The following is a 27,800-nucleotide window of genomic DNA, read 5'->3' as shown; positions in this document are numbered from 1 at the left end:
CTTATTATGCTGCTGCATGTTAGAATTTTGTTGTTCCTGTTTTGATAAAAATGTTGATGAAACATTCTTGACTTTCTCTTGACCCTTGAAGACGGTAGAATATTTAAACCCATTCTAGAGTTGTGATGGGACCATGCCAGAGAGGCTGTAGTAGCCATTTAGCTTAACTCAGTATGTTATAATCTGAAGAAGGGTTTCGGCCCGAAACGTCGCCTATTTCCTTCGCTCCATAGATGCTGCTGCACCCGCTGAGTTCCTTCAGCAATTTTGTGTACCTATGTTATAATTATAACCAGTTACTTTAAAATGTTATCTGCCTGTAATTATGTGGGTGGGATTTATACGTAGTCTGAGGCATGGTTTGCGGCTGGGATTCTGGTGCAGACTCCCAAGGAGTTTAGTTTAGTTTGATGAGGATCGGGGGAGAGATACAGTTTTCGGTCATGCATGGGCATGAGCATGAACACGAGTATGATTGAAACGTACTTATACAAGAAGAAGCTTTTATGATTTATCTTACTGTTTGTACCACTACAATAAAGAAACTATTAATCAAGAGACTGTTTTTGGAAGGTTCATGTTTCGGCGGCATTGAATGTCTCGTGGAGGGCTCGTGGGCGCGTTTAGATTACCTTCTGACCCACGGTCATCAATTAAAGTGACTATCGAGGGCTAAACCCTTGAGACGTAAAAACTGTCACTACAGAGGCAATTAACTCAGAAGAACATCAGATCTAAGCTTACAGGAATGAAAAATATTCAGTTTCCCTCACTTTCCTCAAGCAGTAATAGCCCTGTCTCACTGTACGAGTTCTTTCAAAGATTTCTCCCGAATTTACCCTGAGTCGAACTCGGAGATTTACGGTAATGGCCGCTCATCGGTACTCGGGGCTCTCGTGGACATTTTTCAACATGTTGAAAAATCTTCACGAGTCTTCCCGAGCTTACCGCATTTCCCGCGTACCTGCCGTTAGCGTTACGAGCCGCTAAGAGACGTCCCCGAGCTCCGACGTACCCGCTACGTTCATTCTACGTACTTACCACGAGTTTGATTTGTTTTTAAACTCGGGAGAGCGCTTGAATGAACTCGTACAGTGGGACAGGGCTTTAACATGGAAAAACTCATGTTGGGAAAAAGATTCAATTCTTCCATTTTTGTGATGCAGCCTATGGAAGGATTTTAAATAAGTTGAACTTCTTCCCAGTTTGTACTCCATGTATTTGCATGAATCATTTATCTTTGCTTACAAAGAAGGCTTGTGCTTGCTGTGGGCTTGCTTACATTTAGCTATGCTTCCTGCCTTAAAGCCCGTCGGTTTGAGAATCATTTCCCCATCATTGTGTAACCAGGAATTGCATTAGGGCAAGGGGCACAATAACTTGAAAGTATTTTTGCTGCAATCTCTATTTTTCAGATGACCCCAATGAATGGGATGAGGTGGGGAAGAAGAATGGACCCCAGTTTTGTACTCAGGCAGTATTGAATGTATTTACCTGTAAGGAGTGATCGGCTAATGTGATGCCATCGCATCTGTGCCTTATCAAGGTCAGCTTTGTTGAAGAAGTGCAACATCCCCACCTACTTCTGAGAATATAAATGGAAGAGAAGCATTCTCAATAGTATGCAACTCCTCACAAACTATCCACCCAATTGCCCCATCAGACCCCTCCTGCCCTTCCATGTGAAAGACACTGTGGTTTCCACATTAGCCTCAATGGCATCTTGGAACTACAGAAGCAGAGTGCAAACAAGTTACATTTGATCTCGAAGGATGGCAGAAAAAGAACACAAGTGTGTCTGAATCCCACAGCTGGTAACCTTGCGGAAGAAAGGAGGAGATAGTGCTAGAAATTAGACATTGAACCAGTAACACTCAATAAATAAGGAATACTATAGAGCTAATCAGTGTACTAAGAAGAAGCAAAGCAAATCCATTCTCATGAAACTAATTTGCGCTAACAACTCCTTGTCTGGAAGAGAGCACCAAGAGATTTAGCACCAAGCCATACAGATCGACAAATGTCCTGATCACAGAACTGTTCTATTGGAATTAGGAAGGGTGGAAAAGGACACCACTTTTAGTGGCCCACCTGCTTAAACAAAATGCAAGCGTACGGACACTGATCAGAAAAGAGCCAGTCTTAATCAGGATGTCCATCACTGTTGAATAACATTGATCATCACCATCTGGTTGACATGCAAAGAATGGTGACTAAGGAGAGGCAGAGCAGCCTCTTATGTGTGTTATGGACTTACTTAAATCTGGTCATCATGCCACATGGTCATCTGGTCACACGAATCAGCCTCTTCAAACAGGAGGATGTTAATTAGCCAGTGGCAAAAAAATATACAGTGCCCTCCATAATATTTTGGACAAAGACCCATCATTTATTTATTTGCCTCTGTACTCCACAATTTGAGATTTGTAATAGAAAAAAAAAATCACATGTGGTTAAAGTGCACATTGTCAGATTTTAATAAAGGCCATTTTTATACATTTTTATTTTACCATTTAGAAATTACAGCAGTGTTTATATATATATATATATATATATATATATATATATATATAGTCCCCCCAATTTCAGGGCACCATAATGTTTTGAACACAGCAATGTAATGTAAATGAAAGTAGTCATGTTTAGTATTTTGTTGCATATCCTTTGCATGCAATGACTGCTTGAAGTCTGCAGTTCATGGACATCACCAGTTGCTGGGTGTCTTCTCTGGTGATGCTCTGCCAGGCCTGTATTGCAGCTATATTTAGTTTATGCTGGTTTTGGGGGCTAGTCCCCTTCAGTTTTCTCTTTAGCATATAAAAGGCATGCTCAATTGGGCTCAGATCAGGTGATTGACTTGGCCACTCAAGAATTTACCATTTTTTAGCTTTGAAAACCTCCATTGTTGCTTTAACAGTATGTTTGGGAGTATTGTCTTGCTGTAGAATGAACCGCCGGCCAATGACTTTTGAGGCATTTGTTTGAACTTGAGCAGATAGGATGTGTCTATACACTTCAGAATTCATTATGCTACTACCATCAGTAGTTGTATCATCAATGCTGATGAGTGAGTCAGTGCATTCAGCTGCCATACATGCCCAAGCCATAACACCACCACCACCGTGTTTCACAGATGAGGTGGTATGCTTTTGATCTTGGGTAGTTCCTTCTCTCCTCCATACTTTGCTCTTGCCATCACTCTGATATATGTTAATCTTCATCTCATCTGTCCACAAGACCTTTCCCCAGAACTGTGATTGCTCTTTTAAGTACTTCTTGGCAAACTGTAACCTGGCCATCCTATCATTGCGGCTAATCAGTGGTTTGCACATTGCAGTGTAGCCTCTGTATTTCTGTTCACGACAGTGGTCATTTCTGCAGACAGTGGTCATTGACAAATCCACATCTGACTCCTGAAGAGTGTTTCTGATCTGTCAGACAGATGTTTGGGGATTTTTCTTTATTCTAGAGAGAATTCTTCTGTCATCAGCTCTGGAGGTCTTCCTTGGCCTGCCAGTCCTTTGCGATTAGTAATCTCACCAATGCTCTCTTTCTTCTTAATGATGTTCCAAACAGTTGATTGTGGTAAGACTAAGGTTTGTATGATGTCTCTAACAGTTTTATTTTTGTTTTTCATTCTCATAATGGTTTCTTTGACTTTCATTGACACAACTTTGGTCCTCATGTTGATAACATAGAAACATAGAAAATAGGCCATTCGGCCCTTCGAGCCAGCACCGCCATTCATTGTGATTATGGCTGATCGTCCCCAATCAATAACCCATGCCTGCCTTCTCCCCATATCCCTTGATTCCACTAGACCGTAGAACTCAATCTATCTCTTAAATCCATCCAGTGATTTGGTCTCCACTGCCCTTTGTGGCAGTGAATTCCACAAATTCACAACTCTCTGGGTGAAACAGCAATAAAAGTTTCCAAAGGTGATGGAAAGACTGGAGGAAAGACTAGCCCTCTGATACCAGCATGAAGGAGGCAATTAAACACACCTTAGGAATTACAAACACCAGTGAAGCCATGTGTCCCGAACATTATGGTGCCCTGAAATGGGTGGGAGGGGATGACTATGTATAAACACAGCTGTAATTTCTACATGGTGAAATGGCCTTTAATAAAATCTGACAATGTGAATTTTAACCACATGTGATTTTTTTCTATTCCAAATCTCAAATTGTGGAGTACAAATGCAAATAAATAAATAAATGATGGGTCTTTGTCCCAAACATTATGCAGGGCACTGTCGGATAGTAGATCCATGCACTTGAGGGGAGGGAGAGCAAGAAACTAATCTATTGAAAATCCTCTGCTTATTTTAAGACCATGAATAATCCTCAGCTGAAGTCTGTGGGTTTGTGGTCTAGATTTCGATTGCTGGTTTGTATAGAGTTGACCCAAATTGGAAACGTTGGAACTCCACCTCAAAGCAGCTGACAAGAGATTATGAATTGCCTGGAAGTTGTCCGCATGAGAAACCTATAGGTGCTTTCAGGCTGTTCCAGTTGGCTGCACACAAGCAACATCTTCCAATAAAGCATCCAGACAACTTTGCTAGTGAGAAATTAGGAAGGCTGTGCAGAAGTAAAGCCAAGAAGTTCTCTTTTTTTATGTGCTTAAAATTGGCAGAAGTCCGACCAACTGGGACTGAATATACTATATATCAAAGTAGTTATTTTGTTTATTTAAAGAGATCTAGTTTATATCAAATGTCTCCAGGGCCTGAGAGGCAGCTGAGTACAAATCTAGATACTGTCTTGTTAAATATTGAATTGCAGATATAAAGATGTATGGAGCTCTCTTGTGCCATTGCTTATAGCGAGTAAGAGGGCCTCTGTTTCATAAAAGCAGGATATGTCAGGAAAATAACATTCAGGTCACAGAATTACAGTAACTTAGACAAATTCTGTTCCTACATTATGCCACTCTAAGATACTCACTGGAGCCTTTTGAATTGCATTAGCTACTGTTCATTAGTCTGTGCAAATTGTAAACGGATGGTCTTTACGATCTTGCTCCTCCAACTTTTGTATTTACCATTTTTTTAGTGCAGATGATTTGCACAAACATGGAAGATGCATCATTTTAGAAATTTAACATATCAAGGTTGTTCTCCTGAAGGCACTCGCTTTGGGAAGAGTTGGGAGGGAGCTCTCACGGTTTAGACATGTTCGTTTTTGCGGGGGAAGTCATTAATTATAACGAAAGGGAGATTCTCAGATTTTCAGTCGACCACAGCCCAAAGGGAGAAAGTGCAGCTTTTGAATTCTCATTGAACAGAGAGCGATGTCCTCTTTCTTCCCCCATTCCGTTCACATTGAATCATGGAATTGTTACAACACAGCCGAAGATCAATTTAGACCATTGAGGTTTGTGATGGTTTGTTGTAGAGCACTATTCCCCAACCCTTTCCCAATAGACCAGCAAAATATTTTCTCTCCACTCCAGCTCCCTTTTCAAAGCCCTGTTTCCACCAGCTGCCCAGGCAATGAGTTGCAGATATAAGCAACCTCTGCTCACAGGACTTTCTCCCCTATTCTTAGCCCAAAACATTACATTTATTCCTCTAGTCCTTGATCTCCCTGTTAACCTATGTGTGCAAGCTTTGTTTTACACATCAGTCTGAATGTACTCAACTTTTTGCATTCATATCTTCATCAATATACCAAAGCAAAATAACATGAAGATGGCAGGAATATATGGAAAATTATTTTTGCAGATTTAGCAACCAAAACATTGTGGAGCTGTTAAATTACTAACAACTGTATTCCCTACCCTTGCTGCTCCAGTTCTGCAAATTAATAAAACCTGTACTGGCTGAGTGAATTCACGTTAATATCAGGCTACGGGCCTCCAGAATACACAGGCTTCTGTTTTCTCAATGACAGATTTTCATGAGCTGTTTAGGTGCAAAGGTCATTGCAGTGCCCTACAGGATATGAGAAGCTGTTTAAACTGACTTCACTCTCTGAATAAACTCGAACATGCACTCTCTTTGCCCGGACAAAATCATTTTTCAAAGGCAACGTTCTGTTCTGTTGTGAGCAGTCCCCGTCGTAGAGGCGTGACCTGGGTTTATTTTCCTCGAGAGCTTTCCCCGCTGGCTTTCTTCAACTTCCCTAAAAACCCAGGAGTTTAGAAGGTTGCGGGGGGGACCTCATTGAAACTTACAGAATAATGAAAAGCATAGATAGATTGGATGTGGGAAGGATGTTTCCACTGGTGGGAGAGTCTAGGACCAGAGGTCATAGCCTCAGGATTAAAGGGCGCTCTTTTAGAAAGGAGGTGAGAAGGAATTTCTTTCGTCAGAGGTAGTTAATCCGTGGAACTTATTGCCACAGAGGACTGTGGAGGCCAAGTCAGTGGATATTTTTAAGGCAGAGATAGACAAGTTCTTGATTAGAACGGGTGTCAAGGGTTATGGGGAGAAGGCAGGAAAAAGGGATTTGGAAGCAGAGATCACCTAAGATTGAATGGCGGAGTAGTCTCGATGGGCCGAGTGGCCTAATTCTACCTATAACTTGTGAACTTGAGGTCCTTCGGAGTTGATCACCATCACGTTTTGAAACTCGGTAGTTTGTGGTAGGCTTGTGCTGTCAAGAAGGGGCAAGCCACAGGAAAGTCGGCAAATTCACCTCATTAGCTGGAGCGAAATATTTGATTTTCCAACCATAAACATTCAATGCAACCACATATTAACTTTGCAATTTGCTGGACGGTGGAGAGCAGTGCTCTTTATATTACAGCGTCAGGTCGACATACGGTTGTCATTATGCCATAATATCTCACGTTTTATAGGAACCAGATTTTAAATATCTAGTCCGTCTTAAGTGGTATCCATATTTTACTGACAATTTAACATAACAAAAATAAATAGATCCACACACTGGGGTCCTTTCGAAATATAATATTTATCCATTGACCAAACTGTCAAACAACTCCCAGCTCCAAAGGAAAGCACATGCTAATCATTGGGAAATTCCCTTTGATGGATTTTCCACCTCTCGGCCCCTGATATGTTTTGTTTCTGCTCAGGATGTGGTTGAGAGGAGCTTTTTCTGGTGGATAAAGGTAGAAATTATGCTTTGGCAATTCACTCCCAGAACAGGGTTTCACACAACGCACACTCATGTAAAAAATCAGTCACATGAAGGGCAGGTCACATTGGGCTTGTAAAGTCATGCAGACTGGGTCTAAATTTCTAGTAGAGTCATAGAGTCATTCAGCACAGAAACAGGTCCGTCGGCCCAACTCGTCAAAGTTGACAAAGGTGCCTCATCTAAACTAGTGCCATTTGCCTGCGTTTGGCCCGAATCCCTCTAAACCTCTCCTATCCATGTTCCTGTCCAAGTGTACTTTAAATGCTGTTTTAGTACCTGCCTCAACCACATCCTCTGGCATCTCCTTCCATATTCCATGAGTGAAAAAGCTGCCCCTCAGGATCCCATTAAATCTTGTCCCTCTCACCTTAAACCATATAACCATATAACCATATAACAATTACAGCACGGAAACAGGCCATCTCGGCCCTACAAGTCCGTGCCGAACAACTTTTTTCCCTTAGTCCCACCTGCCTGCACTCATACCATAACCCTCCATTCCCTTCTCATCCATATGCCTATCCAATTTATTTTTAAATGATACCAACGAACCTGCCGCCACCACTTCCACTGGAAGCTCATTCCACACCGCTACCACTCTCTGAGTAAAGAAGTTCCCCCTCATGTTACCCCTAAACTTCTGTCCCTTAATTCTGAAGTCATGTCCTCTTGTTTGAATCTTCCCTATTCTCAAAGGGAAAAGCTTGATCACATCAACTCTGTCTATCCCTCTCATCATTTTAAAAACCTCCATCAAGTCCCCCCTTAACCTTCTGCGCTCCAGAGAATAAAGACCTAACTTATTCAACCTATCTCTGTAACTTAGTTGTTGAAACCCAGGCAACATTCTTATAAATCTCCTCTGTACTCTCTCTATTTTGTTGACATCCTTCCTATAATTGGGCGACCAAAATTGCACACCATACTCCAGAATTGGCCTCACCAATGCCTTGTACAATTTTAACATTACATCCCAGCTTCTATACTCTGTGTAAACCCATGTCCTCTGGTTCTTGATTCCCCTACCCTGGGTAAAAGACTCTGTACATTCACCCTTTATATTCCCCTCATGATGTGTTGTGCACACATCTGAAGTGGAGGCACAAATTTGTAAATTCTGCCTCAGAATTTACCATCGCCAGGATTTGGCCCAGGTCAGTTGGGATTTGCGCTGGGAATTTGCCAATTTGCTTCACGTGTGCTGCATGGTAGGCACTGGTGTAGAGTAGCACAACTTGCACCACCCATGCATTAGGAAGGGCAGCAGCTCACATGGTTCTCTTGGCACATCTGAAGTGGCATATTGTGGAGTCAACCGCTTTGCAACACAGGTTTAACACCAGTGCTTACAAATGGCTTTTACTCTTTTGATCAATCGGTCTTGAAATACTGTGTAAAAAACCTTGTGCATCCAGGTCAAGTGTTCTATTGTCATCAACACTTCTCATTTCCAGCTCAAGAAATTCAGTTAAATTTGAACAACAAACCCATGCTGACTGCCCTCAGTTAAACAGTCTCCTCCAAGCAATAAAACATTCCCAGCTTTGCAATTTTTCTTCCACCATTTACACATGATCTACATCAATTTACTAGCCTATGTTATTCCTTCTTTTCAAACAACAGATCAGGGCACACCAGATCCAGCCTTCGTATTGCTCTGGTTACGCATGGCCACACTATTTATAGGAGCCCTTCTTCCAATATTGTGCAGCCTCACTGCTTTTGCCCCTTTCGACAAGGAGGGGCGGGTGGGGAGGAACCACCAGTGCAGGAGGTTGAAACAAATACCCTATTGACAACCTGCCTTTGAGGCCGCCTGACATGCTGCCAAATGGTGATTTCCGCTCCTTCTAAATGTCTCCGTCGATGAGACCAACGATGAGACCTCCTCTGTCACTTTCTCTCAACCCTTTATCTACCCTGGTCCTTAATCCCAGCCCATGTATAACCCCATCTTTTTTCCTTCTCCCCATATACTCCTCCCACTGAATCCCTTCCCTTCACCACCACTGCTCACCTCTCCCCTTCCTCTGCTGTTCCCACTCGTTAACTTTTGCCTTACCTCTCCCCCCCCCCCACTACTTTATACTGGACACTTCGCCTCTACACTTTCAGTCGCAGTGAAGGGTCCCGACCCAAAATATCGACCGTCTATTTCTCTCCACAGATGCAAACTGACCCTTTGTGTTCCTTCAGAAGTTCTCAATGTTTTGCTCTAGATTCAGCATCTGCAGTTTCTTGAGCCTCCGTGAGACTTTTTAAATGTAGTTGACACCAGGTCCATTTAAAGAAGCCAAAGAATACATAGTATTTTCGGGATATACTGGCCGCATCATTGCGGATGGCAAGGTGGCGCTGCGGTAGAATTGCTGCCTTAAAACGCTTGCAGCGCCAGAGACCCGGGTGCTGTCTATATGGAGTTTGTACGTTCTCCCCGTGACCGTGTGGGCTTTCTCAGTGATCTTTAGTTTCCTCCCACACTCCAAAGACGTGCAGGTTTGTAGTTTAATTGGCTTGGTGTGTGTGTAAATTGTCCTTAGTGTGTGTAGGATAGTGTTAATGTGGGGTGATCGCTGGCCGATGCTCACCCGGTGGGACGAAGGGGCTGTGCCTGCGCTGTATTACTAAATTAAGAAACTAAACCAAACTGACCATGTATGGAGGGACTAGAGTACATATGTACAAAAAATATTAAAAATGGCATTTGTGCCAGAAGAATCAAGGATTGCTAATTAGATTCTTATATTTAAAATGGGGGATAGAACAATTTCAAGAATCTTTAGACCAATTAACCTAATATTATTGGGAGCAAAGATAATGTATTTTTTATTCAAAGATAGAAAACAAAAATGCTTTGAACCTAAAAATATCGAATTAGCACAGATTTTACAAGGAAGGTTCATACATGATCAACCAACCAAAGTTAATTCTTTGAAGATATCACAAAACTGTTAAAGCAAAAAGCAACAATGCAAAAAAGATAATGTGTATGGATTTTCTGAAAGCTTTTGTAAAGGAAACACATCGTAAACTCACAGCTAATGCTCAGAACGTGCAAAGTCAAGAAATCAGTGGCAGAATGCATAACAAAATGATAGAAAACAGGGAATTAGACCAACTAAAGATGAGAAATGAAATTCTATAGGATGAGAGCTGGGAATTGCTGTTCACCATTTCAAAATAATAATCATGAATGTCAGATATGAGCCCAATATCAAACAGTTAAATACAACGACTAAATAAAAAGATAATGGAACAGTCTCATATCTGCATAATAGACATTTAAGGGTTCATGAATCTCTTCCAATCTACTTACATGAGCTTTTAATTCACCAACACTCCAACAATGAGTAATTAATTTATTACTCAAGTATATCAAATTGTTCCAAGGTATTATATAACAGAATATAATTGTTGCTGTGCCACATGATGACTGGTAAGCGAAAGACTGAGTCACCAAATCATGTATGAATGTATCTCCTAAAGAAATGGGGAGAGAACAAGAATCATTTCTGTAGGGGAGCAGGTGGGAGACCAGGCAACAGAGTATGTTAAAGCAGGCATCAAATTACAGAGCAGATAGAAGCCTTTTTGCAGCTCAACAGTGGGAAGTTAGTGACCGGGTAGATTAATGGATCGAAACAAATTTCAGGCGCAAACACACCACCGCAATTACATTTCGCTTGCACAGCTTTGAATTTGCAGGAGTGGGATGTTCTGGGCAAGGCTGAATTTGTGTGGGAGAGGGGGTAGGGAACAAAGACAATGTCCTCAATATTCCTGATACACATCTGCAGGAAAATTATGCTAATTCAATTTTGTGTCATGGAGGTTTGACAATTCTAACTGTGGAGTGGTAGTGGTGAAAGAGTGGTGAGTGGTATCAGATACGAGGGCCACTAATACAACACATAGTCATCACAAAATTCACCTGATATTCTAGGAGAATTGTCTTTACTTAAAAAGTGTGGTAAAGTAGAACTTGCTGCACCATGTGCAGTTGAGGAGAACAGAATAGAAACAACAGGAAGTTAGGTAAATTTGACAAAGAAAGGAATGTAAAAATGTGCTGAATGTGGAAGGTGAAAGTAACGGAAGGCTTGTGTGGAACAGAAACACTGGCGTCAACTAATTGCACTAGATATCTTATTCCTTCCGGTGCTGTAAATTCTATGTAAAATCATCATGTAGTTATTGGTTCCATGGAAGATTTCCTGGTGCACTGTGAATTCAATGAAAATAAATAAGCTGATGCTTTCATTACACAAAATGCATGAAAGCCCCACACAGTTGTTTCTTTTTATGGGATGCAGATTTGAAATGATTTATTTACCACCGAGATTAGATACCTCACTTCGGAACATGTTTCGTCGCCGGCTCCCAATCCAAACTTTAACATGGAAAGGTTTACACTTCAATCATTTAACAGCAACATGCATTGGAAGGGAGCATCACAACATGTTTCTCAGGTTGTTAACAAACAAAAACCTAAAGCTAAATAGCTGGATTTCTTTCCTGTTAACTTGATTCCTCTCCTCCTATCTCGTCCCTGCTGTGGTCCATGGAGAGCAAAGGCCCCTCACACATCAAAGTGGGGTTTTAATATCTTAACCAATAGTTTGACTAATTAACTAAAGTTTTTACCAGCACTTGCGATCAATGTAAAAATAATTTGTCCTTTGTTTTTTTTTCTATCTCTTAACACTTGTTGACCTTTAAGACTTTCGGTTAGAATACTATTAAGAAAATTGTTCCCACTACATAAGTTGTGAATCTGTGGAATTCTCTGCCACAGAGGGCAGTTGAGGCCAATTCACTGGATGTTTTCAAGAGAGAGTTATGCTCCTGTCCCACTTAGGAAACCTGAACGGAAACCTCTGGAGACTTTGTGCCCCACCCAAGGTTTCCGTGCAGTTCCCGGAGGTTGCAGGTGGTTGCCGGGGGTTGCAGGTAGTGGAAGCATGTAGGGAGACTGACAAAAACCTCCGGGAACCTCCAGGAACCACACGGAAACCTTGGGTGGGGCGCAAAGTCTCCAGAGGTTTCCGTTCAGGTTTCCTAAGTGGGACAGGAGCATAAGATTTAGCTCTTAGGGCTAATGGAATCAAGTGATATGGGGAAAAAGCAGGAACGGGGTACTGATTTTGGATGATCAGCCATGATCAGAGAGATTGGCGGTGCTGACTCAAAGGGCCGAATGACCCACTCCTGCACCTATTTTCTATGTTTATAAGCCCTGACTACAATGTCATGCCATTGGAAAAGTGTCAGAAATAGATGTTAGACTTTCAACCAACAGCTGATTCAGAAAAGCAACCTAGTTCGCCAGAGAGTACCCAAGCTGAAGCAGTATGTGGTGCAAAACTAACACATCATGGATTCTTGGACATCTGTTTTTCTACATGGAAAAGCAAGCACTGTATACTCTGATTTAGAGGCCAGCATTTTACAGTTTTTTATTAACAGCCGGATAAATAGAGAGGATGGAAAAGTGGGAAATTATCCCTTTACTAGCTCATTGCCAGTTCAAATAATTGTGCTTGACAATTCATTCATTGCTCTTTGTAGTGATAGAGTCCAGCCGTCCTATACCAGTGCCTCGTTACACATGTTGGGCAGCACATACTTGTGTCAATGTTATTCAGCTCTATTTCAAGAAAATGAAAGACATTGCAGACACTGAATATTTATCGTTACTTAATAAAATGTCTACTACTGTTCATTGTGCATCACAAGTTTCAATTCCCACATTAGAGGTTCCTTGTGCAAGAGTCCATGTTTACGAGACCAATTTAATGCTGGTCCCTTCTGTCCAGTGCCGCACCACTTAAAATGGATATTTATCACAAGTCTTAAGTAGGTACAAACTACATCAGTGAGGAAAGATTTATATTACATTATATTACAAGGAGCTACATTGTGGCTTTATATCAAGCAGAATTCAGATGCCAAAATCACACCCTCTCTCACACCTCCCGCTGCTGAAAGACTCATCCATGCCTTCATCTCCTCCCGACTGGACTACAGCAACTCACTTCTCCTTGGCATCAGCTCCACCTACATCAACCGACTCCAACTGGTCCAGAACGCAGCCGCCCGACTCATCACCCACACCAAATCCTGGCATCACATCACTCCAGTCCTCAAACAACTTCACTGGCTTCCCATCTCCCACCGGATCACCTACAAAATCCTGGTCCTCACCTACAAAGCCCTCCACCACCGGCCCCCCCCATATCGCACTGGCCTCCTCTCCCCCGACCAACCCTCACGGTCCCTCAGATCCACATCAGCCGGTCTCCTCTCCATCCACAAGTCCAACCTCCGCAGTTTTGGGGACAGAGCCTTCTCCAGGGCTGCTCCCAGGCTCTGGAACTCCCTCCCCCAACTGATCCGCAATTCCGTGTCCCTCACCATCTTCCAGTCCCGCCTCAAGACCCATCTCTTCACCTCTGCCTATCCTTAGCCCCACGTCCCCCTCCCTTTTCATCTGTGCATTAATTGCCTCATATTGTGTTTTGAATTGTATTCTGTCTTTAATTTGTGTAACATGTCTCTACTATTTATTTCATTCCGCTTACATGTTTTTCCTCTACTTGCTAAATTTTTGTAAGGTGTCCTTGAGACTCTTGAAAGGCGTCCATAAATAAAATTTATTATTATTATTATTAGAATTGTAGGGTGTTATGGAAGTTGGAACCTAAGAGTGAGATCTAGGAGATACAATATGGCACTGCAGTAGATCTAACCAAAGTTAAATATCATGGTCAAAGTAATTTTTTTACAAAGGGCATGATTTCCACTTTTATAACATTTTTAATCATTTGTCGATACAAACAGTTTAACAGCCACATTTGTGTGTCATTTATGTATAATTTATATTTAGTGTGTCGTCGGAGTCTATGTTTCTGTGATGTTGCTGCAAACAATATTTTCATTGTGCCTGTACCTCATGTACCACTTGTGCATTTGACTATAAACTAGACTTGACTTGAGTTCTAGTGACATGGATGTGTACTCTGGCTATGAAAATATTGAATATGCAGGCTTGGGCAGGAGAAATGCTTGGGCAAGTTCAAGTTCAAGTGAGTTTTTTTGTCATGTGTCCCTGATAGGACAATGAAATTCTTGCTTTGCTTAAGCACACAAAACATCGTAGGCAGTTACTACAAAACAGATCAATGTGTCCATATACTATAATATAAATATATACACACATGAATAAATAAAATGATTAAGTGCAAATAACAGATATTTGGTTATTAATAATCAGAGTTTTGTCCGAGCCAGGTATAATAGCCTGATGGCTGAGGGGAAGTAGCTATTCCTGAACCTGGTTGTTGCAGTCTTCAGCCTCCTGTACCTTCTACCTGAAGGTAGCAGGGAGATGAGTGTGTGGCCAGGATGGTATGGGTCTTTGATGATACTGCCAGCCTTTTTGAGGCAGCGACTGCGATAAATCCCCTCGATGGAAGGAAGGTCAGAGCCGGATGATGGACTGGGCAGTGTTTACTACTTTTTGTAGTCTTTTCCTCTCCAGGGCGCTCAAGTTGTCCGTAACCACGCCACGATGCAACCGGTCAGCATGCTCTCTACTGTGCACCTGTAGAAGTTAGAGAGAGTCCTCCTTGACCAATCGACTCTCTGTAATCTTCTCAGAAGTAGAGGCGCTGATGAGCTTTCTTGATGATTGCATTAATGACTGTGACTGTGACATTAGTGACTGTGGACATAGTGGCAATGACTGTGTATGACTGTGAGCAATCATATTATGGGCAGTGGGCACACAATAATGAATCGTGACATTCAGTAGGTGTAAATCATTGTGAAATGTCACTCTGCAGGCAATGAGTGTCTGTGTCTATCTCACATGGGTAGCAAGGCTCTTGAATTCTCTGCCCCTGAAGATTGCACAGGTTGAACCACAGGGGGTGATCAAAGTGTCGGCAGATAAATGTTGGTAAAGATTGGGGGTTTGGGGGCTTTGGAGATGTGTGACAGAAGAGAAATTGGGGACTGGAATTGGCCAGCCATGATAGTATTGAATGGCAGGGCAGGCTTGAGGAGCTAGCTGGCCTATTATATGGAGTTCTTGTATTTGTGAACCATGATATGATTGGGGGATACATCATTACGAGGGAAGTACTTGTAGGTGATTCTGAACTATGACTCTCATTGCAGTGATCTCCAGGTGTGTGTGACTGCAATGGTTTAAAGATACAGCAAGGAAACAGGCCATTCAGCCCATCAATTGCATCCTGACCATCAATCACCCGCTCACACTACTTGTCTGTGATCCCACTTTCACATCCACTTCTTACACATTAGGGTCAACTTAAAAAAAATGGCAAGTAATCCTACAAACTCACACAGTCTTTGGGATGTGGGAGAAACTGGAGCACCCGGAGGAAACCCATGTGGTCTCAGGATGAACATGCAAACTCCACACAGAACAGAACCCAAGGTCATGATCGAACCTGGGTATCTGATGCTGTGAGGCAGCAGCTCTACTAGCTGCCCTACCGTGCCAGTTTGTGTGCCTCCATCGAATGGCAGAGTATATGTATTGGAACCAATAATTAACATTTAACAAGTTCCCTTGGTGCCAACATTATATAGTGGAGCAAAACCAATTAAACCGGGTGGTTGCATTTACTGAGAATTGATGCAGTATTCTTGTCAGCACCATTTGTGGTGCTGTAGGTTAGCCTGGAAGCTCCAGTAATATCTGAACCTTGTGTGTGTGTGTGTGGTGGTGGTGGGGGGGGGGGGGCACAAACTGGTGCATGTATAATAAGTGACAACCATGAGACATTGTCCAAAATCAGTTCCAATCAGACTTTGAAAAAGTGGAGACTTTGTTACCTGTAGGCTGCCTTTCATTTAATTCAGAAGGTGAAGAAATGTATTTATGGGCATCAAGGTGTTGTTTTTCGATGGAGGAGAGAGAAGGGAAGAGAGAGGAGAGGAGAGAGAGAGAAGAGGCGAGGAGAGAGGAGAGCGAAGGGGAGAGAGAGAGAGAAGAAGAGAGCGAGAGAGAGAGAGAGAGATGGAGCGAGAGACGAGAGGAGAGAGTAGAGAGGAGGAGAGGAGGAGAGAGAGAGCGAGAGAGAGAGAGAGACGGATAGTCGAGAGAGAACGAGAGATGAGAGACGAGGTGAGAAGAGAGAGAGAGAGAGAGAGAAGAGAAGAGAGAGAGAAAGAAAGAGCGAGAGAGAGAGAGAGAGAGAGAGAGAGAAGAGCGAAGCGAGAGAGGAGAGAGTAGAGCGGAGAGAGAGAGAGAGAAAGAGAGAGATCTACTCGACAAGCTTCGAATCTCGCATTCTCAGACTAGCTATTCTCATCTCTATCTCTCTAGCTCTCTCTCTCTCTCTCTCTCTCTCTCTCTACTCTCTCTCTCTCTCTTCCCCCCCCCCCCCCCCCCCCCCCCTCCCCTTTGTTACCTCTCTGAGACGAAACAAACTTTTTCAAAGAGACGCTCACTGTTACAGCCTGCTTAGCTTGCCTTCAAAATCCCAAGGACTATATCCCTGAAGCCCCAATCACGCCCGTCTCTCAAACAGGCTCATTACACTTCTGATGCGAGTTATTAGTTTTCAAATGGACCAAAAGACAAAAATGCCTGTCCGTGAAGTCAATCATCATAAGCAGACACAATAGATCACTGGAATTCACCTTAGAAAAGCAGAACCAGAGCATAAATTGGTATTCCTCCCCATGTGATTCTTTAACCCTGAACTATTTACAGCCTTAGCTCTTACCATTAAACGATCCTAAATATATTTACCCCTTTCTCCCCTGAACTGTGATTTCTTTGTTGTAAATATCTTGGTAACTTTATTGGTAAATTTGATTAATTGTGCACAGATATAGCATGGAGCATTTGTGATGAATGTTTTATTTTTATACCTGTCATAGTTACACAACCCATGATTAATGGCCTGGTTACAGAAAGTGAATGGCCATTTTTCATAATCTTTCCCAAAGATCACTAACACATGAGTACAATACTCTGGGCTTCCTTCTGTGCTGAGTGCACACCCTTGATAAAGTCAATACTTCCTTCGCTCATTGAATACACGTGCTTTTCATAATCTGAACTTCCTGCCTCTTTTGATGTCGGGGGGATATATTGTCAGCTCAAAACCAAGGGAATTCTCTCTGCATGTGAGAATAGTCTTGTACCTCTTTTGTCAATATTAGTCAACGGATAGGATTCAGGAAAACTGTTCCAAAAATGAGCTGTAGATATTTGGGGTTGAACTGTTTTATTCCTTAGCTCTGGCTCTCATAACACTTCTCATCTGTCTGGCTGTTTCTAATGAAGAACCTAAAAGTTGCACATTCTTCAAGGGCCTGTCCCACTTGGCGATTTTCTCGGCGACTGCCGGCGTCATTGACTGACGTATCAGTGTCGCCGAAAGATTTTGAACATTTCAAAATCCAGCGGCGACAAAAACAAATGTTACGACGCTTGAGGAAACACGGTGCGTCAATACGTCACCGCGCTGCGACTTGTTCGGTGACCTGATACGTCAGTCAATGATGCCGGCAATTGCCGAAAAAATCAGCAAGTGGGACAGGTCCTTTAGACAAATGTACGGAGACCCTATTCATTGTATTGTGATGATCACAAGGTCATTAGGAATATTTAAAAAGGCCAATTCCATTCAATTAACAGCTGACTTAGTGAATCTTGCAATTAGATCTGAATGAGGAACACCATTTCATTTAAACTACCTTCCACAAAATAAAAATAATTAACATAATTATTACAGACCAGTGGAGCCTGTAATACAGGCCTGGAGATGTGTGACTAGTGGTGTGCCCCACTGATCAGTGCTGGGCTCATTGCTGTTTGTGGTTTACGCCAAGGATTTGGATGAGATTGTACAAGGCATGATTAGTTAGTTTGCAGATATCACTACAGCTGGTGGTATTGAAGATGATTATCAAAAAATACAGCAGTGTCTTAATTGTTTGGGCCAGTGGGTTGAGGAATGGTTAAGCTTATAGGACTTGATATTACCATCCCTACTATGATTGGCACCTCCTTAATATCTTGAGTGGGGGTAGGGGTAAAGACTTCATTGAGGTCATCAGGTAGGCACCCTCCTTCCATGGTGTTTCATTGATAGGCCCACAACACCCTCAGAGGGCTCAACAGCAACACCTGGTTTAATGCAGATAAGTATAAGGTGCTGCTTTTTGGGAAGTCAAAGCAGGGCAGGACCTTCATAGTGAATGGCAAGATGTTGCCAGGACTAAGGGTCTGAGCTATAGGGAGAGGTTGGGAAGGCTAGGACATTCTTCCTTGGAGCACAGGTGAATGAGGGGTGATCTTATAAAGGTGTATAAGAACATGAGGGGAATAGATAGGGTAGATGCACAGACTGTTTTACCCAGAGTAGGGAAATCAGGGACCAGAGGATTGTGTTCAAGAAGGAACTGCAGATGCTGGAAGATCGAAGGTACACACACATGCTGGAGAAACTCAGCGGGTGCAGCAGCATCTATGGAGCGAAGGAAATAGGTGACGTTTCGGGCCGAAACCCTTCTTCAGACTGTCTGAGTTTCTCCAGCATTTTTGTGTACCTAGGGACCAGAGGACATAGGTTTAAGGTGAGAGGGGAAAGATTTAATAGGAACCTGCGGGGCATCTTTTTCTCACACAGGGTGGTGGATATATGGAACGAGCTACTAGAATAGGTAATTGTGGCAGGCATTATTACAACATTTAGGAGACATTGGGACAGATACGTGGATAGGAAAGGTTTAGAAGATTGTGGCCAAACATGGGAGGTGGGACTAGATGAGGCAGCTTGGTCGATATGGGCAATTTGGTTCAATGGGTAAATAAATGAATTAATTAATTAATAAACAGACAGACAGATAAATTAATAGATGGGTAAATGAATGATTGTCAATAAATAAATAGATACATAAATAAGTAAATAAATAGAAGAAAAAAATCTAGATGCTGGATAGCTGAAGAAAATATTTGAATACTGAGCAGGTGAGGCAGCATCTGCCCTGTGAGTCCCTTGATGACCTTTCATCAGAACAAAGACGCATGCGCAATGAATACTGTATTATGTTGTAGAGTAGGGAGAGAGGTGAAGGGAAGAAAGGGAATTTCTGTGGGTAGGGTAGATTCAATGTCATCTCTCTCTGACTTTGCATCAATATGGATGAACAGCAAGAAAACTGCCTCCGTCCACTTGTGCCCTTGTAATATTCTGGGAAAGACAATATAAAACAGTAATAGAGATGCAAGCTGGGAAACAGAAATGAGTAATCCATTTTCATTAGCAACTCGAAAATCAGATTCAGACCAGAAATACTCTTTGACCATACAGATGTTATCCATTAGTCTAGGAACCTTCTCCATGGCACGATAACTGCCTCTGCCAAAAGCAGGTTTAGTTGTAGAAAGTCAGCATGCACATGAATATTTAGGGCAATGGCCTTTCTTTCTAGTTTTACCTGCAGCACATGAAAAAAAGCTGCAGGAATAGGACATTAAAGCGAAATGTGCCTGGGGCTTAATACCTGTGGTTTACAGGCCACACGTAACTTGAAGCATTTACAACACGTACACCTGACCCCAGCTTCTGTTTGTCAGTTTATTGCCACTGATTTCTCCCCAGCTGCACATTCTGTATTGCTTTATCGACTGATTCCTTCCATGTGCAAATGCCATTTCTATCTTAATCTCTCCAACCACTCTGATGACCATGAGTTGAATTCCGTTCCAGTTTGATTCCACAGAAGGCCCAACTTCACATCTTTAATTATACCATCCTACTTTGGTTCTGATTCTGCTAAACGGGAACACCATAAAAATGATTGCAAATCAAAAAGTAAACCTCTTGGTGTTTATGGACATATATCATCAGAGGGAGATCATCAGCGAACTGCCTCTAGGTAATGCACCAAGGATGGTGGCACAATAATAATAATAATGGATGGGATTTATATAGCGCCTTTCTAATACTCAAGGCGCTTTACATCGCATTATTCATTCACTCCTCAGTCACACTCGGTGGTGGTAAGCTACTTCTGTAGCCACAGCTGCCCTGGGGCAGACTGACGGTAGCGTGGCTGCCATTCTGCGCCTACGGCCCCTCCGACCACCACCAATCACTCACACACATTCACACACATTCACACACAGGCAAAGGTGGGTGAAGTGTCTTGCCCAAGGACACAACGACAGTATGCACTCCAAGCGGGATTCGAACCGGCTACCTTCCGGTTGCCAGCCGAACACTTAGCCCATTGTGCCATCTGTGCAACAATGGTGCAGCAGTAGAGCTGCTGCCTCATAGTGCCAGAGACCCGGGTTCGATCCTGACTATGGATGTTGTCTTTGCGGAGTTTGTACGTTTTACCTGTGACTTTGCGGGTTTTCTCCTAGAGCTTCGGTTTCCACCCACATCCCAAAGACATGGAGGTTTCCACGCAGTATCTCTAAACTCTAAATCCAAGTGCAGTTAAAGTTCTAGTTCCCCAACACCAAAGTTCTCAGAGTCCGTGCATGCAGTCTGCATGATGTGAGTGGCTACTTCAAAGCTTGAAGCTCAGTACTTCTCCATATTCGTAAGTGCGCAGAATAGTTCGGTATTATTGCAACTCTGGGCAAAGATGAGCAACTCTCTAGCCCAGGTTTATTCTGATGTGTATACCTAGAACATAGAACTATACAGCTCAGGAACAGTGGTAAAGGCCCTGAGTGTCAGTCCTGAAGATGACGCAAATTAAACTAATCTCCTCTGCCTGCATGTGATGCATTTCCCTCCATACCCTGCATATTCATGTGCCGATCTAAAAGCTTATTGTTCCAGCTCTCAGGTGACATGCGTTTATTTCAGGGTGGCACAGTGGAGCAGTTGGTAGAGCCACTGCCTCACAATGCCAGAGACTCTGGTTCCATCCTGACCTTGATGCCATCTCTATGGAGTTTACACATTCTTCCAGTGATGGCATGGGTTTCCACCGGATGCTCCAGTTCCCTCCCACATTCAAAAGATGTTTGGGTTTGCAGGTGAATTGGCATCAGTAAATTGCCCCCAGTGTGTAAGGAGTGGATGCAAAAGTGGGTCAACATTGAACTAGTGTAAATGGATGATCAATGGTCGGCATGGACTTGATGGGTCGAAGGGCCCACCACCACGCTGTATCTTTCAAAAGGGCAGTAATGCTGGGTTGTTGAGGACCCTGCAGAATTTCAGTGTTTGCAACAAAATAGAAAATATTCAAAATATTCTGCTGATCAGTAGAAAGAAAATTAAAGCTAGCAATTCAGGTCAGTAACTCTTGACCTGACCCTTCCTCAGGTTTGTGATCTGAAATATTACCACTGTGTCTCTCTCCACAAATGCTGCACAATATGCTGAATATTTTTTATAATATTCTCTGTTTTCATTTTCTGATTTCCAACAAATGCAGTTTATTTAAGTTTCCGCTTTCAATTTTTGTCACTGATCATACCAGTTGAGATGCAACCTTGGCAGGGAATGTGGAAAGCTGTTAATCTTCTGGCTTGCTTTCTGTAAGCTCTCTGTGATTTGTTTCCTTAAAGCAGAGTATAAAAAAGCACAGTTTTGTACTTGCACTTTCATGTTAATCTTAGCTCTTGGTTCTTCCAAATGTTTTGATCAACATTTTAAAGACATTGGCTCTTCACCACGCTTGAGTTGATCTTGGTAAAAGATGAGAAGTTGCCAGTGAAGTCAAGTTTGGAGAACATTTGCAAAATCTTAACAACCATCATTGAATTTGTTTTGAGAGAGCATTCCATGCTCTGTCCCAATATATTGTATGTGTTTCCTTCAAATTTAATGTAAGCACATATTTTCTGCATGCCTACAAGAGTGTTTAGTCATCAATTGTATTATGCATGCTAAAGGCATTTTCTCCATATGGAACATTTTCTAGATCAGTATATGGTGATTTTTTTAATTTGCCTTTGCACGAAACTAGTGCTACATGCTGCCATGTTGGTTGTATTTCTGAAAGCATGTCAGAGAGAAAGGAGAAGAATGCATTGCATTCTTACCAGGCTCTCGCCTTGGTCCTTGAAGGCTCTATTATGCTACTCCATTCACTGTGTGTTGACCAGATGGAAGTGATAATATTCAGTCATCTCAGGGAGCAACAAACCTTTTGTAGAATATTGAAGAGGCCTTCTCTTTTGGGTCAATTGTATTTGTTAGGTCAATGCTAGCGAGGCACAGTGGGTTTTTGTGTTATTTACATTTCTCCTGGGGCTGCCTATCATGCCTTATGTAGACTTGCTCCTCTAAATACAGACTTTGCTAGCACCTGTATTCTCTTTAATAGTACTCCAGTAAACAACTTATCAGTGATTTATGATAGGGAGAAGGCACATAGAGTTGTGCGCATCCTCTCTTGTTTTCCTATTGGCATCACACACGAGTTGTGGCACTGACCCTTTGCTCTTCCATGGGAGAAATCATTCAAGTTGCTCTGGCAACCACATCTCTTGGCCACATTGATAGGTCTGAAGATAGACACAAAATGCTGGAGTAACTCAGCGGGCCAGGCTGCATCTCTGGAGAAAAAGGATGGGTGACCCTTCGTGTCCGAACCCTTCTTCATACTCTGGATTTTCTACTGATATGTCTGGCTTGGCTATCAACCCTGCCAGGTGCTTACTGTTCACAAGGATGTTAAAGCCTTACTCAGTTTTCCATGCTCTGTTCAGAGATGAGACAGCTTCATTAACCACTCCTTCAATGGCATCTTGCAATGTTGGTGACAGCACTTTCTGTAGGTAGTGCTCCAGGTGTTTATGTATTTTTAGACAATAGTATATCCCTGATTTTAAGATGTCATGTAAAGTACCTATGAATGTTTTATGATATTAAAGGTATTATGTAAATGTGTGCTGTAGTTGATGCTGTTGAGGAGCTTGGAATCCAGTGGATTCCAGCAACGTTAGCACACGGCATTGGGGGTTCAGTATTGATGTGGATAGAGAACTGGCTGGCAGACAGGAAGCAAAGAGTAGGAGTAAACGGGTCCTTTTCACAATGGCAGGCAGTGACTAGTGGGGTACTGCAAGGCTCAGTGCTGGGACCCCAGCTATTTACGATATATATTAATGATTTGGACGAGGGAATTGAATGCAACATCTCCAAATTTGCGGATGACACGAAGCTGGGGGGCAGTGTTAGCTGCGAGGAGGATGCTAGGAGGCTGCAAGGTGACTTGGATAGGCTGGGTGAGTGGGCAAATGCATGGCAGATGCAGTATAATGTGGATAAATGTGAGGTTATCCACTTTGGTGGCAAAAACAGGAAAGTAGACTATTATCTGAATGGTGGCCGATTAGGAAAGGGGAGATGCAGCGAGACCTGGGTGTCATGGTACACCAGTCATTGAAAGTGGGCATGCAGGTGCGGCAGGCAGTGAAGAAGGCGATTGGTATGTTAGCATTCATAGCAAAAGGATTTGAGTATAGGAGCAGGGAGGTTCTATTGCAGTTGTACAGGGTCCTGGTGAGACCACACCTAGAATATTGCGTACAGTTTTGGTCTCCTAATCTGAGGAAGGACATTCTTGCCATAGAGGGAGTACAGAGAAGGTTCACCAGACTGATTCCTGGGATGTCAGGACTTTCATATGAAGAAAGACTGGATAGACTCGGTTTGTACTCGCTAGAATTTAGAAGATTGAGGGGGGATCTTATAGAAACGTACAAAATTCTTAAGGGATTGGACAGGCTAGATGCAAGAAGATTGTTCCCAATGTTGGGGAAGTCCAGAACAAGGGGTCACAGTTTAAGAATAAGGGGGAAATATTTTAGGACCGAGATGAGGAAAACATTTTTCACACAGAGAGTGGTGAATCTCTGGAATTCTCTGCCACAGAAGGTAGTTGAGGCCAGTTCATTGGCTATATTTAAGAGGGAGTTAGATGTGGCCCTTGTGGCTAAAGGGATCAGAAGGTATGGAGAGAAGGCAGGTACAGGATACTGAGTTGGATGATCAGCCATGATCATATTGAATGGCGGTGCAGGCTCGAAGGTCCGAATGGCCTACTCCTGCACCTATTTTCTATGTTTCTATGTAGGAATATCCCAGGAGTGAAGAATCAATCAATTGCTCTATGACTGATTTATTCCTCCAGGGGAGGTTTAACTCTATGGGATAGTCTGCCAACCCCAGTAACACCGGATGATGATAACACGCTGATGTTAGTTTTATCCAACATTGCTTTCCATAACAAGTACAGTATTTGCTCTCACATCTGGTAGAACAAAATCAGCACAAGATGAGGTGTCTGAGAAACAACCTGTAGTTCAACTGCTCGGCTTTCTACCCCTGCACCAGGTGTGCCAACAGGAAGTATGTTGCTGCTGAGGAAGTTACTCATTGGAACCAGGTATGTTACAGTGCAGAGGAATGCCTTTTGCACCAATTCTTTGATTGATCATTACAAAACTAATCCCGTTGCTTGCTCTCTCTTGAGCCCTGTCTCAACTATTCATCCAATTGCTGCTTAAAAAATGTAAACATCGCTACATCAACTTCTGAAAAGAGTTATGCTCTGACAAACGTGTGTAAGAAGAATTTTCCTTTTCTACTCATCTCTCTGCTTTGCTTTCCTGATTTGTGATAGACAAATCCATTTTCATTGACCACCAACCAGACAATGAAATCATGCCAGGTTTCACTTGTAGGCATTGAATTCCATCTGCCAACTGTCTGTGTCTGATCTCCATCCTGCTGTAAGCCAGACAATCTTCCTTCATATCCACAACATTGACAACTTTTATGTCATCTGCAAGCTTACTAATCATACCTCTTACATTCACATACGATTGGTTCATATGACACGGACAACAAGGGTCCTAGCATTGAACCTCATGGTACACCACAGGTCACAGACGTTCAATCAGAAAACCATCCTTCTATCACCTCGCTCTGCCTCCCGTCATTAAGCCAATTTTGGATCCAATTAGCCAGCTCCCCTTGAATCCATGTAGCTTAACATTCTGGACCAGTCCACCTTGTGAGACCTTCTTAAAAGCCTTTCCAATGTTTATAAAGACAACATCTATCACACAACATTCATCAATCCACTTAGAAGACAAAATATGCCCTGCATAAAAGCATGCTGGCTATTCCTGATCGCCACCTGTCTTTCCAATTATACATAAATTCGATGCCCTAGGACTTTCTCCAATAATTTCTATAGCACTGATGTAAGCCTCTCTACGGAGACCTGACTTATCCCTGCGGCACTTCTTAAATAAAGGAATATTTTCATTCAGCTTTCATTCAGGCCTCAGATCCCTCAGCTAGGGCTAATGAAGATTGAAAAACCACCGTTAAGGTCCCAGCTATCTCATCCTTTGCTTTCTTTAGTAAACTGTTACAGATCGCATCTGGCCCTGGGGGATTTACTAACCCTGATGTGTCCCATCTAACACTTCCTCTTTCTTAAAACTATCCAACTCTACTAATCCAAGGTGCACACAAAATGCTGGAGTAACTCAGCGGGACAGGCAGCATCTCTGGAGAGAAGAAATGGGTGATGTTTCAGACTCTTCAGTCTTCGAGACCCATCTTCAAACTCTTCAGTCTAAAGATGGGTCTCGACCCAAAACGTCACCCATTCCTTCTCTCCAGAGATGGCGGCCGTAAGGCTTCCCGCAGTACAAGCAGTGTTCCTGTCTGCCGTTTTAGTGTCTGCGTTATTTGTTTGCAAAGTGTCGTGCTTAATCCAGTACTCCCGTTCGGAGCTTTTAAACCTCAGTGATTCGGGCCCATCTACATCCTTGCTGGAGGAGAAATTACGGGACTTAAACATCTCAAGCCACTCTACATCATGGCTGCCGGCCAAAAAAGGCCGCCGCTCCGGCACCTTTGCCAGGTTCAGGAGACGCCCTTACCGGCCACCGCTCCCCGCCCTTCTGCTGTCAAACGTCAGATCCCTCCGGCACAAAATGGATGAACTCCAACTTATGATACAAACTAACAAAGACTACAGTGACTGCTCTGCCATCTGCCTGACAGAGACCTGGCTGGATCAATCAGTACCTGACCAAGCGGTAACACTTCCAGGTTTCACATTACATCGTGCCGATAGATCATCCAAACTATCGCACAAGGCAAAAGGCGGCGGCGTTTGCATAATGATAAATGAACGCTGGTGTACAAATTCTACAGAACTCACCCATGTATGCTCCCCGCACCTGGAATACCTCACTGTCAAATGCAGACCATCATTCCTCCCACGGGAGTTCGCATCAGTAATTGTGATCTGTGTTTACATTCCACCTGAGGCTAACGCTAACACCACCATAGCCGAGTTAGCAAACTACGTCTCCTCAGTGGAAAATTCACATCCGGACACAGCAGTCATCGTCCTTGGGGACTTTAACCAGACCAATTTGTCATCTGAGCTCCCCTGCTACCATCAGCAGGTAACTTGCCCCAGCAGAGGGACCAACACGCTGGACCACTGCTACACTACCATCAAAGAGGCTTACCGTGCATTCCCGAGGGCTCCGCTGGGCAGGTCCGACCACGCAATGCTGCTGCTAATTCCACAATACAGGCAAAAAGTTAAATCCTCCAATATACCAACAAAACTTTGTTCAAAAGGGAACTGCAGATGCTGGAATATCGAAGGTACACAAAATTGCTGGGGAAACTCTGGGAAAGAAGGGTTTCGGCCCGAAACGTCGCCTATTTCCTTCGCTCCATAGATGCTGCTGCACCCGCTGAGTTTCCCCAGCAATTTTGTGTACCTACCGACAAAACTTGTCCGGTGCTGGTCCCCTGAAGCCATCGAAAAACTCCGGGGCTGTTTCGCGTGCACAGACTGGAATGTTTTCCATGCTGCAGGTGACCTCCACGACGTCACCGTTGCAGTGACGTCATACGTCAATTACTGCGTGAACCTGTGCATACCACTCAAAAAAGTCAAACACTACAATAATAATAAACCGTGGTTTAACAAGGACATTAAAAAATTAAGAAAGGAGAAAAATTCAGCTCATCTGGCAGGAAACAAAGAACAATATATGGCTGCCAAATACAAACTGAGATCTGCTATAAGAAGAGCCAAATCCAACTATGCCACTAAACTAGAAGAACAAATCACTACTAGTGACACACGTTTCATCTGGAAAAAAACTCCAAAACATGACGAACTACAAAAAGAAACCCACCCCCACACCTGACAGCGACAATCAGCTTCCTGATACACTCAACTTTTTCTATGGGAGGTTTGAGCAGGCACCGGCTCCACCACCATCTCCCCCCGACCCCCTCCCTCCCCCCCCTTTCACCATTTACGAGGAGGAGGTGAGGAGCACCTTCAGGGGACTTAAGAGGAATAAAGCCCCCGGCCCGGATAACATCAGCCCCTCCGTTCTCCACCACTGCGCTGCGGAACTGGCTGGGGTTTTTACCAACATCTTCAACACCTCCCTCTGTCAAAGCTCAGTACCCAACTGCTTCAAAGAATCTATTATCATCCCGGCTCCCAAGTCCAAGACCATCTCCTGCCTCAATGACTACAGACCCATTGCCTTGACATCGGCAGTCATGAAATCATTTGAGCGCATCATACTCAATCACCTGAAAACTGTCACCACCCCACTCATGGACCCATACCAATTTGCATACAGAGCCAACAGGTCAGTTG

The sequence above is a fragment of the Amblyraja radiata genome, chromosome 11 (genome assembly GCF_010909765.2).
Source record: "Amblyraja radiata isolate CabotCenter1 chromosome 11, sAmbRad1.1.pri, whole genome shotgun sequence".
NCBI classification, from domain to species: domain Eukaryota; kingdom Metazoa; phylum Chordata; class Chondrichthyes; order Rajiformes; family Rajidae; genus Amblyraja; species Amblyraja radiata.
The sequence above is the reverse complement of the archived record's forward strand: the minus strand, read 5'-3'. Positions refer to the sequence as shown.